The sequence below is a fragment of the Erpetoichthys calabaricus genome, chromosome 8 (assembly GCF_900747795.2).
Source record: "Erpetoichthys calabaricus chromosome 8, fErpCal1.3, whole genome shotgun sequence".
Lineage (NCBI taxonomy): Eukaryota > Metazoa > Chordata > Cladistia > Polypteriformes > Polypteridae > Erpetoichthys > Erpetoichthys calabaricus.
Window position 1 is genome coordinate 32,045,470 of NC_041401.2, and position 15,124 is coordinate 32,060,593.

At 37.0% G+C, this 15,124-nt stretch overlaps 1 protein-coding gene across 14 annotated transcripts in view; it reads left to right on the top strand.

Moving 5' to 3' along the window:
* Positions 1-6,033: 6,033 nt before the first annotated feature.
* The window catches only part of baz2ba (bromodomain adjacent to zinc finger domain, 2Ba), a 279,446-nt gene continuing 270,355 nt past the window's right edge, over positions 6,034-15,124 (top strand). For 7 of the 14 annotated variants that reach the window (XM_051930570.1, XM_028806417.2, XM_051930573.1 and 4 more), the window contains exon 1: positions 6,038-6,335. The gene's annotated coding sequence lies outside the window, so the exon portion shown is untranslated. Of the gene's footprint in view, positions 6,336-15,124 lie in introns of all 14 variants that reach the window. The other 7 variants (XM_028806421.2, XM_051930572.1, XM_028806420.2 and 4 more) reach the window with 4 other exon arrangements.

Here is a 15,124-nt window from a genome sequence, read left to right on the forward strand (position 1 = left end):
TTTCATGGTCAACATACAAATGGTCAGTTTTATTGTGGACAGCATCCTTAATAATGAAAACTAATAAAAAAAAAAGTCTAACACATATCAGTTTACACAATTGTTATGCACATAGCAGAATTTTGCATTGGCACATTACCAGTTATATTGCAAACAGGGTGGCACATCTATGACGGAATTAAAATATAAAATGAGAAAATGATGAACTGTATCACAAACTATAGAAGAATGCAAGTTAATGTAATAAAGAAGTGCTGGGTCCTTCTACTTGGGTCTGAATGATGACAACGAGCAAAGGTTATTCATAAAAAAACCTGGAAAAAGGAGTGCCCAAAAGTCAGTGCCAGAAAACAAATGAACACTTCAGCAAAGGTATGAAGCAAGTCCTTGGACAGCAAGGAGGGTGTCATTCAGGGAATCTAACTTAGACAGATTTTATTTTAGTGCTAATAGTTTAATTCATGTTCAAGTGTACAATGTCCCAATTAGTGTCATAGGGGGCCACACCTCAGTCTACGCAGAAATAAGAAAATAATAAGAAATTAAACCTCGACAGGACAATAATGTGCCCTTGGCACCAGCTCTGTGACACCAGCTCTCAGTGGAAAATACAGATAGATAGATAGATAGATAGATAGATAGATAGATAGATAGATAGATAGATAGATAGATAGATAGATAGATAGATAGATAGATAGATGGGAATGGCGGAATGGCTGTTCTTATTTGTATTGGGTAAAAAAATTACACTGATTTAATGGGAGAATATTAAATGAAATAAAAAACACTTAGAAATATTATACTAAGTAGACCTTGATTATATTAAATTATATTAAAAATAATCAGTCACTGAAAGTAAAATTCATTTGTAAAAATATTGAAAATGCAATTAGTATTGCTATATGATTTTTTTTTTTTACTATTTGCCAAATTTTTTTTGGTCTAAAGAAACCTGGCATTACTTTGCTTTATTGCTTATATTGTATCTATGAAACCTAAATGCAACAGGTAATCTTTTTCAAAACAAGTTGAAACTAAAAAAAATAAGTGTTCTGTAAATGTGTGCTGCAAATGCCAAAACAGTCCACATTCATTCTTGTTACATTTCTCTGCTTGCTGACTTGGGTTTGTCTGTAATTGATTTGCAGCCAGCCATACAGATTGTTGACAAAAGTATCGATGAACTGAAATAAATTGTATTACTTAAACAACGAGACAAATATCATGTCATACAATATCTAAACTCTTTGTTTCAATTAATAAATCATAAGCCATGAAAGAAGTGACAAGTGTAAAAGAAACTGATTTAGTCAAGATTTATGCACTATGCAATGTTAAGTATAATGATTGTTAATGTATTGAGATAAATAGATAGACATGAATGGCACTATATGAAGATAGATAGATAGATAGATAGATAGATAGATAGATAGATAGATAGATAGATAGATAGATAGATAGATAGATAGATAGATAGATAGATAGATAGATAGATAGATAGAGTATGGGAATTTATAAAAGTATTTTCTGACAATGGACACTCTGTAGCTCTTGTCATTATTTTCCTCACAGTGTATCAGAGCAGCATATACTGTTTCTGCTTGAAATTATATTTTACAATCAGGCAAATATTTCATGCATATAAATATTTTGCATTTTTAATATGAATTAAAGCTTGGTGATCGCCTGACCTTCTCTGCTGTAGGACTGTGTGAAAATTTCAATAAATTACCCTCTGTCAATTTTCAACTTTAGCTTTGCTGATGCTGTGTAGACCTTGACACTAATAAAAACAATAAAAGCAATGTTGCAAAGGTTCATTTTCTAGTGTGGCTGCATAAATACTTTTAGTTTAGTTTAGTTGATTGTTTCCATGATATGCCGTGTATAGGCAAGCACAGATGTATGCAGTAGTGCACATTGTGTCTTAATTTTAAAAAAGTCACTTACCTAAGCAAGGCTGTTTCCTGCCTTGCTCTCAATGCTTCCCGGATAGGCTTCAGTCCCCATGTGGCACTGGCATGGACTAAGTGGGTTTGAGATATTATAACATAACATATTATGTCATGTTTTTGCCAAAGCTAAACAAATGGGATGCACTGCACAGTCTCATACACACACACACACACACACACACACACACACACACACACACACACTAGAATAGGAAAAGACACAGTTATGTGTTTTAATTGTATGTATCTGTGTTTTTTTAATTATTATGCCTGGTCCGTTTAGCTTTGCTGTCTTCCCATGTTAAAAGTCTGGCCCAGTTTCTTCATTTACACGATGATGCTAAATTGGCTCGCACACCTGTAAATAATCCCACCACACCCCCAATGCTGTCAATAAGGGCTCTGGTGTTCTAAGACACTCTTTTGAGATAAACAGGTTAAGAAAATGGAGTAATAGATTATTATGTCCACTTCCTGAGCTGTAGCCCTCGAGCACCACTTTTAGTAATCAAGAGCTATTTTTAGAAGTGATTCACCATACACCCATACAAATCTTTTTTGTTTTATAATTTTGAAACATTTGCCTAGACTGAAGTGTGTCCTTGGTACTGCTTCATTCTACGTGATTTTTTATTTCTCTAGAAAAAAAGTCCCAAGGGAGTTCATATTTTGGTTTTTCTTTTATCTGCTGTTTCTGTATCTGCTGCTACCATCTGCAAAATTATGACAGAGACTCCTTAATTTGTAGTCAGTCCCCATCATCCAGCCCACCCAGCGCTCTCCATTGAAGGGTTTGCCAGACACACAGTGCCATAGATTTATTCAACTGTATTCACATTTGTATCCTTTTAATATGGCAAGCCCAGTCTTTAACAAGATGGATGCCCTTTGAAAACACACACACACACACACACATGCACACACACGCACACACATGCAAGATGCATAACAATAGCATCTCTTTTTAAAAAATGAAAACAAAAAAAAAACAGTCTGATTGACTAAAAGCCCAATTGTCAGGCCACTTCTGCATCTCGCTAGCACTATGACTGCCACTCCAGCGCAGTTACATAACAGACAGTTTTGTATCATCATAACACTCTCAAGGACGCTTAATTCAGTTTTTAAGGGGAGCACTGGTGCCAGTCAGGACAGGGCAGTTGAGCTGCAGCCAAATTAAAAGTATTTTAGAAATTACTGTCAATAAAATGCAGAAGAGGTGCTTTAAAAGCGTTAATGGTGATAATGCCGTCAACAGTAAAACTATTTTTGGTGCTATCTCTGATATTATTATTATTATTATTTATGAATTTGGCAGATGCTTTTATCCAAGTTGATTTAAAGATCACTATACATTTATACATTAGAGTTATTTACACATAATATTTTAAAATTTGCATGGTTATGTGAATAGCTTAGGGTCAGAGGTATATAGGCATTGAACTACCAAACTTGTACCTTAATGGCCCACGTCCTAGCTGCTAAATCACAGAGCATGTATAGTGATAGCTGAGACTGTGCCACATTCAGATATAGGAACAGACATGGCAGTAACAGCAGAGTCTCTTCTTCAAATACTAAAACCATCAGATGGCTATGACTGTTTCTGCTCCTTGTAGACTACTATGACCTTCTGCAATTGTGATACCTAATTGTGACGGTGTGTTCTGCACTTTAATGTAAAGTTCTGCTGACTGGTCATTTACTGGACTGTATTGTATAGGCTTTTACACAAGCAAATTGGTTTTTATCTTGTATTTTAATCTTTAATCTTAGTCACTTTTGAAGCAACTTGATGACAGTAGAATATAAATGGCCAGAAGAAATGTTACTTCTTCTGGCACAACTAAATGCCTTTTAAAGCCCCACTGCTTTATTACCTTGCATTTTTATGGCTAATCTACCATCAAGCACTGCATCCACTACAACCACAACAGGCAGTGTGGTCCAGCTGCTATAGGGAGTAACGTGAACACTAAAGTTATCTTATTCAATCTCCAGCTTTAATGATTAGATGATATGCAACAGTGCATGTCAGGTGATGCAGAAATATTATTTTAGTTTGTTACTTCAAGAAAATTCTACTGCTATTGGGTATAAATAAGCAAAAATGACTTTTTAGCACAATAAAAAAGTAACAAATATTATAAATCATATGAGCAAATAGGTATAAAGTCATATTCAGTTTTTACTGTCAGTCTATTACTAGAAATATGGAAGCAACAGTACAGTTATAGGCTAAATAGGACATGTAACAGACCCTCTCATAATTGTGCCCCTCTCACAATCAATTGCACAGGCAGCTTAACAGGGCTGGAAACATAAGGCTGTTACTGCAACTGTGAAGAAGTCACATAACTCACTAGTGCTGTGAAATACGAACTAGTCAAACACGTTACTTCTACATTTGAAAACATAATTAATTTCAAATTAAGTGTTATGCAAAATATTTTTCTTTTGGGTGGGGATCATGGCTGAGAAGCGTGAAAAGTATAATTTAGGATTACCTGTTCAGTGCACACCTCTGACTCCTTGAAATGTTTCCCTCAAACTGTCAAATACCCCAGCTATAGAAATAGGGGAAATATTTTCATTACAATTCCCTTTGGATAAAAGCATCCACTAAAGAATAAATGCAAAAGCACCACTTCTAATATCACCTCTATTATTTCTAATTTGAATCTATTATTTTTTTCACTCCTACTTCTCCTCTGCTTCAGTCTCTTTACTGGATTCCATTTGCTGCAACACTCTTTTTCTCTGAATGGTTCTGCTCCTCTGTATCTCTAGCCTTTGGTCTCTCCATACTGTATGTTCCTTCAAAAAGTCTGCTTATCGTCTCTCCTCTTACCAGATGTGCCAAGACTGGACAGTTCTTCTCCATTTTTGCTCCAAAGCTGTGGAATGTTCTCCCTTTGACTGTTCGAGCTGTGCCCAGTTTACTCCTGTTTAGGCGTCTTTTAAAAGCACACCTTTTCATTAGATCCTTTGGAACTGTTTAGTTTCTACGGGATAGCCACTTTTGTACTGGCAAAGAGTTTAGGACACTGATATTTGTCATAGTCTAGTTGTAGGTATAAGTATACTTATATACTTATTTTTGTCACCTTGTTCTATGTTGCTTTTGATGTGTGCACCTTCTTGTACCATATGTATTAAACTAACTTAGTAAGTTGACTTGGATAAATAAAGTAATTACAAAATAAAATAAAATAAATAAATAAAACCCATTACTGGTGCTGTTGCAATTAAAACCTTTGCAACTCCAATCGTATGTTGCAGTGTAATATTAAAATCCACACATTTAATTGGATATAGTGCCTCTCTAGAACGAACACAGTGCCAAGGAACTCTATTGCTATGATAATATTTGCATTTTTGTAGTGTAGTACCCTAGTTCTGACATAACTAACACGTTTTTAAGCAATTAACGTTATATCAGAATGGCATGATGGCACAGTGGTTAGTTCTGCTGTTTCACAGATTCATCATCCAGGGCTGATGTTCTGAACATCTGTATGGAGTTTGTGTGTTCTCTCTGCCATTTTCCATATGCAGCTTAGTTTAACTGATTAATCCAAGTTGGTTCTCATGGGTGTATGTGGATGCTGAAATGGACTGCTGTCCGGTCCAGGATTGATTCCTGCTTTGTTCTCAGTGCTGCCTGGATAGGCTCTGATCCCTGTGACCCTAAAATGGATTAAGTAGATAATGCTATGTTATCTTACATAAGTTTTTTCTTTCTTACTATTTTTTATTTTACTTTATGAATATCATGTTGTTTGAGAAAAAAGGTGTTGGCTTACAAAAAAAGAAAAAAAATGTCGAAAGTGAGACGATTAAGCGTACTGTTGTAAGAAGAAGCTTAAAAGTGACACCAGCAGACAGGATATTCATTCCTCCAACCAGCGCGATCCTGCCCCTGAAAGCTATTCTTGTTTATTCTGATCGCAAGTTTTCATTGTTAGGGAGCCTGTGAGTGACGTCACTCGGACTCCTTGATGTGAAGCTGAAAAAACCTTGAGAAGAGTCTCCTCTAGCTCGTTGATAGGAAGCGCGCGGCGGCACGCATGTATGCGCGCGCACAGACACAGAAATTACATTCGCTCTCTCGTACTGTCGGTCGCGTGCACACACACACACACAGAGAAATCTATTCGCGCGCATTAGCGCGCACACGCTCTCACACACGGAGACTCAATTGCTGTCCAATTTCCCTTCTTTATCATCTCCTACCACCGGCCTTTAGCAACAAGAACAACAACAACGTGAAACGGAAAAGGAAAAAAGAAGAGAGGATAAACTGATAAACATTACCCGCATAATCCCTCGCAAGAAGCCGAAGCAAGGTGGAATACATCCAAAGTGATCGAACTAAAGGTAAGTTGGACTCCCGTGTGTTCTTTGGCCGGATCGTGCCGGAGGAGTGAGCGCAGCTTCTTGTCTCCTCTCCTGCACTTTGATTCTCCCAACCGTTGGTTGAAGCTTTACAAGTTCGCGAGCTAGCTTGCTTGCCGGCCGGCGGGCCGACGGCTGCCCGCTTCGTAGCCTTGTTGCGAGGATTGTTTATGTGATGCCTCGATGTTTTTTTATATGTGTAAATGTATTTTTTTCGCGAACTTTATGGGAGGCACGGAGGCATCAGCCCGAGATTCACCGCGACTTTGCCACTTTTTTCGTGTCTTCTTCCTTTCTTTCATTTATTTTGTTTCAAAGTCTTGTGCCTGATTTTGTGTCAGTCTAGTCTTTGTGTCTCTTACCGGTGGCTTTTAAACTGTTCCGTTTTTCTTGCGATATTTTCGGAATCGAGTAATCCGAATGATTGCACTTTCCGGGGGTGTCCCGCCCCTTGAGAAGATCCCCCAGGATCTGTTAAGGTACACAGTCATAAACTCTGCGCTCACGTCTTTTAATAGTAATAATGATGATAATAACATTATTAATAAAGCGATGTCAGAGTCGCTGGAAGGTAAAGCAGCTCCGTGCCTCTCGGCTCTGCTTTAATATGTCTGTCTGAGATGATGGCAAGAAAGAATGTAACCAGTGGCTCCTCACTTGGCAACAGTGTAACTGAAGCGTAAATGTTATATTTTTATATTTTGTGGACACCTTAGAGTGCAATGCATGCCTAAAATGTACGGTCTTCCTTAATTTGGAGAAAATCCATGGCTTTTAAAGGGCGCTCCGCTGCCGAGTGCGTGGCTGTTCTTTCTCTCTTATCTTTTGTGTTGCTTCCTTATAAAGACAAGCAGCTGCAGTCTGGGCTGAGTTGTTGAAATTTATCCCTTTGTGTATATTACAATATCCTCCATTTTTCTGCCCTCTAAACAACAAGCCTCTCGCCATCTTGGGTAATTTTAATTCCCTGGTCTCTTTTTGCTTAACTTTTCTTCCTTCAAGAAAGCGAACCGAAGCCCCCTAAACGCGGAAAGTTAGGAAATGTTTCAAGGGGAGGCGGTGACGTCATTTAAACTTTAAGTAAAAAATTCTCGCTGAAGCGCTTCACAGACTTCTTGTTTTTCTTTCTTATCCCTCCGATCTGTTGCTCGTAATATTAAATGTCCATACTATTTCTTTCATGTGAGATTATTAGTTGGGCAATTCCAATTCGACATTTATTCTTGTGACAGGTGGGAAGGACAGTCGGCACTCGAGCAGCTCTGTCGGGCTGCACATGTATTAACATTCAAAGGAGAGATGGCCACCTATCGATCTAGAGTGCTGTCTGTCCATATCCCCCGTACGAGAAATTATCAATGTGTAAGTGGGATATTCAACCGTCATGTGTATCTATCACCGTAATCCAGTTGACCCTTTAAATCCTTTTAATTTGTTTACCGTTGCATAGCGCCACTACAAGGGCACGAGAGCCGTCTGGGTTGTGTGAGTAGTCGAGCACATGTAAACAGACTAGTGCAACAATCGCTGGTTCAGGCGACTTGGCTTTATATAGCGCCTTTCACACGGCAGGCACAAGTAGAATTGACACCAGTATAGCACAGAGTACCTCGAGATAAGCCAAATCAAAGCTCATCGGCATTATATACAGTACATAAACACACACACACACACACACACATATATATGTCCAGATATGTTTGGTGTTATATTAGGGACTTGTGCCCATGTTTATTAAAGTTTCCTCAGTTTTGCAACAGTGCAAGTTATGTTTATGTTCATTAATTCATTCATTCATGATACCCACCATAACACCCTGGAAGGCATTTATATTTTACATGGATGCTTTGTGTGCATTTTGTTTTAAAATATGAATAAAGGTGTCAATTTTAATAACCTTGCTACTTTTAAATATATTATTTTCCAAGAATATTTCTTTTGTGTGTATTTAATCATACAAAATTATGTGTGTACATACATTGTATACTGTATGGGTATTATGGAAAGAATGCAGTTCAAAAATATTAAAAGATATTACACAAAAAGTTTCAAGAATGAAAAAACAAATGAACAGTAGACAAGAATAAGTGGCATATCAAAATTACCAAATATGAATGACTCAATATATTAATTACACATAGATCTATGCTGTAGTATAGCCACTGCCAGATGTAAACATATTGTACATGTATGCTAAATACTGTCGTGGGAAATGTATTGATATACTGTAATATATACAGTATGTATACTAAATGCCATATAGTGTGTAATGTATAGATGTACTGTAAAAGATATATATGTATATGCTAAATACTATATAGTGTTGTATTGATATGCTGTAGTATATATGTATAATGACAATTTTTTAGTGTGTAATGTATCGATTTGCTTTAGTATACATGTATACTAAATATGATATAGTGTGTAATGTATAGATGTACTGCAGTATATATATATATATACACATTGAAATATATTGTGTGTATGTGTATATATGTATATGTATGTATACATATATATATATATATATATATATATAAACACACACAGTATGTATATAAAACACTATATTTTATGTGCTGTGTGGACTTTTTAAAGAGTGATACCCTTTGACTAGTTACTTTTTTTCTCTTTTTAAAGTCCTACTGAAACAGTTGTTACATGTAAGACTGTGAACAAGTCCCAGTTTCAATGAAAACTTTACAAGAAACGTGTCTTGTGTCCCCTGGCTATGGGCTCTTATGTCAGCCTATCCTTGAGTGAGACAATAAACGGCAGTGTTCTTTTAAATTTCTTATGAACAATAGATTTTTTTTTTTCCATGCCAGACATTCACTGGTCACATGGCAAAACCTAATGGATGAAAAATCTTAAGTTTCTATTAATATCAGCACCTGGGATACTGTGTAACATTTGGACTGGTTTGTGGTTTTGTGAAGGAGATGTAGCTTGTTTTTGTTACAGCTGGGAAAACAGGTTTCGATTTAAGAAAGACATGCAAGGGACCTGTTGTGTTTTTTTTTTTCTTTTCTTTTCTTCAGCTCTTATTTGTACTACAGGAAATAATCTGCTGACAAAATTAAAAGCCAACTCCAAATCTTTATTGTTTTGATCACACTTGGGGGAGAAATAGAGAATGTAATGAGGAAAATATTGCATGTTTTTCTAAAGTTTATATGAAAGAAATTGGAGGATAATTCTCTTAACATTTGAGGGAGGAGTGATTTTTAAAAATCATAAATTATGTTGAGTATGAATATCCTTATAAGAAGCAAGCATCATCTTCATTTACTTGACCTTGTTACATAACATGTTTAACATGTGGTGTTTTTTATTTTCTTTTGCATCTTTTAAATAAATAGACACCTTTAACGTGCAGAGTCTTAAAAAACAAAATTCCATCTTCCCATTTTTGGGGCATTGCTATTATTAGTAGATGCCCAAAGCTGTGTGGGGATCCAATCTGCTGCCAAAAGAGAATTTTTGGATATCTGCATTGTTTATAAACTGTTGATGCAAGTCTGTGAAAAAGTGACTAATAGATGGAAATGTAAGTGTAAATTGTTTGTTGGTGCCTTTTGTATCCTTTAGTGTTGAGTTAATTGAAGGCCCGGTGCCATCCAAGCATCAAGTGTGCCAAAATACTTTGCCATCATCCTACCCACCCCCAGCCCCAATAATCATTGTTTTGCCAATTGGTATTAAAAGGTAATGGGCTGTAATTAACAAAAGACAAATTGGTGTGTGCATGTGAGAGAGTGGCTCATTTTTTTTATTGGCAATATAAAAGTGTTTAAAACAGAAGAGTAAATGAGTGAGCGCATGAGCCGTCTTTCTTTCTTTCTTTCTTTCTTTCTTTCTTTCTTTCTTTCTTTCTTTCTTTCTTTCTTTTTTCTAATCTTGTAGGTAACACTCTGTAGCTAATGTTCACTCATTATAAAAATAAATCCGAAAATGGTGTGAATGTAATAGTCACACCATGTAAGTGGTGTTTGTGTACCAAGCCTGTAGATAATACCACAAGCACGGTAGGGGCTGACTGAACGCAATGAAATCAGACTTTGTTTCCACATTCACAGTGCGCAAAACCGGTAATTACAAATTTTTTTTTCTTTTTTTATTATTGGGGTCCTGCATATTGGATTAAAGAGCATGCGTTTCACTTGCTGTCTGAAACTGGGATTTTTCTTTTAAATTAGATAACTGGGGAAATTGTTTTTTTGTTTCTTTTCATATAAAGAGAAACCCAAGAGTGGAAACCTAATTGCACTGCTTCCTATTTCTTTGTTTGGATATTTACTGCAAAGCCCCGATGTAAAGGAGCAGATGTTTTGCCCACCATCCTGATGTGCCTGCTTTTTCTTATGGGAGTGCGTTGCTGTTCTTTCTGATGCATTGACTTGACAGCTGCTTAATTTCATGGCGCTGCTAAGAAGCCATTAGTGGTATCAATGAATTGAAACGGAACAGGCAATCCCAGCTTGAGCTGCTATGGCAAATGTCTATTGTTATTAGGATTTTCTTGCAGTTTTTAAAAAAAAAAAAAAAAAAAGAAAAAGAAAATAACCTGCCTAACGTTTTGTTTAAGTGATGGAGGTTGTGGATCAGAGCTTGTTGTAAAACTGTTTTTCAAATACAGTAATCTTCTTTGTTGTGGCTTGTAGACTGTAAATAAAATAGTCATTGATAGGACAGAAGTGCCCGATAGGCTAGCAGCTCATTAAAATAGTTATCTTTCTTTCTTTGTCTTTTTTAATTTTTAATTTTCATGGAAATGACTTTCTCGCTATCTAGTGACATAATTACCATTTGCAGCCTAAAGGCTTTGGATTTGGAAGTCACCATGCTTAAGCAAATGCACAAATAGGGTTTAAGTTGAGCAAAACAGTTGCTGTTTACTAAGCTGATTAGACGAAATTAGGATTTAGGTGAATACTGGGTGCGGAATTGGACGAGAGTAGCGTAGCTCGTGTGTAGACCCTCGCCTACTGCCTGTGAAACATTACTTAACCTCAAGGAAGGTTAATGCCAAACAGGGATGACACTTTGTGGTGACAAATAGCGCATTTCTGAATGAGCCAAATAGATCTGTGGATTGTAAGGAACTGAAGAAATGGTTCTCCAAATTTAATAATAAAAAAAAAAAGGTTTTGTATTATTTCTACTGTTGTTGAAAAATTTTTCCAAGCAGGGCCATGTTGTAAACACACAAGTACGTGGTTCATTAGAGAGGTCAGAGGGCACTGTGATTGTGAGGTGCTTAAGTGGTTTTGCCTCACTGCTGTCCGCTCTCGGGTCCTGAATTTCTGCTGCTGGTGGGCACACTAGTTGTGAGAATGGAAAGGGGTTTTTAAATGGCTTTGTGTGTGTGTGTGTGTGTGTGTGTGTGAAGCTTTAGGACAGTGGAGTGGGGAAACACGTGTGTCTGGACTGATATTTATGTTGTGACCAATGACATACACAAAAACAAAAGTGAAGAAAACTACAAATAAGTTTTTGTTTTTTTTTTTTAAACAGGACTTGTAAGTCAGAAATGTCCACCCACAACTTGTTTACTTGTGCTCAGGACCTTCTGCCATCTTTCTTTTCAGCTCCCGAATTTCGTCCCTTCATGAAATGTTGACTGGCGGTGTATTAGCTGCTGTCTGTGTCTGTGTGTGCACCGTGGCAGACTCCCCTTCTGTAGGGGGTGTCTATCCATGAAAGAGACGGTGAGGTCAGAATGTGGAGCAAGGCGCACAATCGGGGAGCTTAGACTGCACTACTCATGTTACTCTGAAATATTCAGTAGCCAAGGGCACGTTTTAAGATAAAAATTAAACATAAAGTCTAAATGCTTCTTTCCATTTAAATCGGTTGAAAGAGTCTCAGTGTTTTTGCCTGTCAGGAAATGCAGTTTTCTGTATTCAGAGAGTGAACTTATAGAAATAAATATGTGTCTTGATTGCTGAGTAAAATATTTTTATGTTTTTACTGTGTAGCTGCTGCTGACCAGGCTGGGAATACAGCTGAAAATATTGATGTAGTAGGCATTTTTGTAAGGAAGTCTTTGTTAACCAGTTTCTTTTTTAATTATATCTAATCTGATTATTTATTTATTTGTTTTTGTTTGTAAATAGATGTTTTGCTCATATTGATCACTAAGAAAGCAACAGTAACACACTTTGAGATTTGCAGTGTATGGCAGGTCTGCATGTTACATAATCGTATTACAGATCATTGGCCTTAGCAGTGCTAGTCTGGATGAACTTGGCCATCCATTAGGACTTGAAGGCTGACTTCATCGGAGCATTTTTTTAAAAATTTGTACTTTTATGGAAGACATTTTCGCAGGGTCTTTATTTGTTTCCATAAATAGTTAATAGTGAACTATTGCAATGCCATCTTTCTTACTGAAACACTAGCAATAAAATATTACGCTGCTTAAGGCCTATTATTTAAATGACTATAACAGAATAGAAAGTGAGATAAATCAGATTACAGTCTAAATGTGTTATGCATGCATCCAGTAACTGCCAATGAATCAGCCAATAACTAGATACAAATGCTAGAAGGTCACTGGATTTAACTCATATTTATTCAGCACTTGTGTCCTTGAAAATTGTCTTGGCATAAAGGAACAATAAAATATCCTGTGCATATTCCAGTTTTGCATAGTAAGTTATTCAGGAGGGGGGAAAAAACAACACATTCAGCTGTTTTGGAGACTGAGTTAATTATTTGTTATTGATGGAAAAGCTTATAGCCTTAAGTCACAGTAGTATTGCTTAAAACAGCTTTTTGGGGGCATGATATTAGGTAAGGCATTTCTTCCTATTTATATAAGCTATCATTTTCTTGGAGATTTCGCTTGTAGGCTTGTTGACCAAATGACTATTCAGTTGCTACCCCTATTGAAAAGTAAAGCGTTCATATCTACAAAGGGCATGCTCTCTGGATTTATTTCTAAATAAACTTCAGAATATGTGTATAATTGTTCTAACAGGTGAATTATTTTCATTTTGTACTATGTGTTTGAGTATAGAATTATGCTTTAATATGTATAAATACTTAGAAATACATCTTTTTTTAGTCTGTGTGTGCATGTACAGCATATACAGATTGTACACATACTGTATAAGGGGCAGCAGATTCTCTCAGCAGTTTGTGCTGCTGCCATATGGATCTAAAATGTTTTCTGTATGGTCTGCACATTCTCCCACATATCCTAACTGGCTTGTTACTGGAGAATCATCAGTTCTGAAATGTGTGTGGCCTCTGATGGACACACTGTCCAGGGTTGTCTTCCACCTTGTAACCCACCATCCCCCCCCCAGTCCTTTGTGACCCTGAAGTGACTTACAGAACATTGAAAATGTTATGGTGTGTTACTTATAGTCATTTACACAAGGAACCACTTCCTGTTGAAAAACTAGAGAAGACCACTCTGCTTTTCCACAGTGGGTATCTCTGGGCTTGCATAAGCTTTTCCTATGTAATCTTATGTGTAAGTGCCTACATGTGTGCCTAGTGTGTATTGATATATTTAAACATATTAAAAATGAAAGATCACAAAAGGGTGTATGTGCACTCTCTAATTTAAAATTCCTTGTATAAACATTTTTGTTATGAAATGTTTACATCATTGCGCTGTATACAGTAATTATGAATGCATTTGTATTCATTTTTTCGGTATAACATAATTGTAATGTTTGTAGTTTAGAGAAATGTATTTTTTCTGGCTTACAAGTTGGCAGCAATGAAAACAAACGGGGCTGCCCGTTTTATAGTTGTCCCTGCTATATCCTGTTATCTTGTCAAAGTCCCACCTGGTCAGAATGGAGTTCTAAAGTGACTTGAGCATGACCCCGCACAGACAGACAGACAGATAGACAGTGGCAAAGAGGGGGGTGAGACATGTACGATGTTAGTACAGAGGTGCTTGTGGCATTCGGGATGATTGTGTGTTTTCACCCATATTCTCCCTCTCCCCCCCATATTCTTACCCTTTTTCCACAAGCATGCACTCATTAATCAAAGACGCTGAACTCCTGCTGAGGGCCAAGAGGTTCATCAAATTGGCAGCCGGTTCAGTGTATAGAACAGTGCTGAGGCTCTTAACGCGCAGACATAAATAAATCTAAGGTCTTTGTATGCAAACCCTGGAGGTTAATACTGTATAATTCAATGTCCTGTCTTTGTTTTTTATGATTGATGTTTTTAAACATTTAAAGCTTGATGTGAGTCTTTTAGTAGGTCAGGGTTGGCACTTTCTGATTGGATGGGCTAGGAAGTATTATGCTGGTGGTTTATAGGAGTATACTGCGGAGATTACAGAATTTTTTTCCTCCTCTTTTTCCTTGAGATGGCTTTCATATTGCTTGTGCTGTTACAGGAATGTTCCAGTGATTGAAGTCCCCCACTGTGATAATGGGCCTGATGTTTGAAATGCCAATAGTTTGGCCTGTTTGTTCTGCAGCTTACTGCCATTTGCATCCTTAGCAGAAATAAACTGTACTACAAAACCTAAACTGCTGGGATTTCTCAATAGAAATAATTTTGGAGATTTGGCTATGACATGGAACGGGCTGCATATTCATAATTTAAGAATCACCAGTTGCAGGAAGTGTGCTGCCGCTTGGCGAGCCATTAGAACTCCGTCCACTCACACACTGAGATTGTGCTTCAGCAGCTGTCTTTTATTTATTGATCTCCTTGCATTTAAAACCTGGTCACTGCTGCCACAAAGGCTTTTCATTTTAGCTGTGCTTGCAGCCTATAGCTGCTTCAAT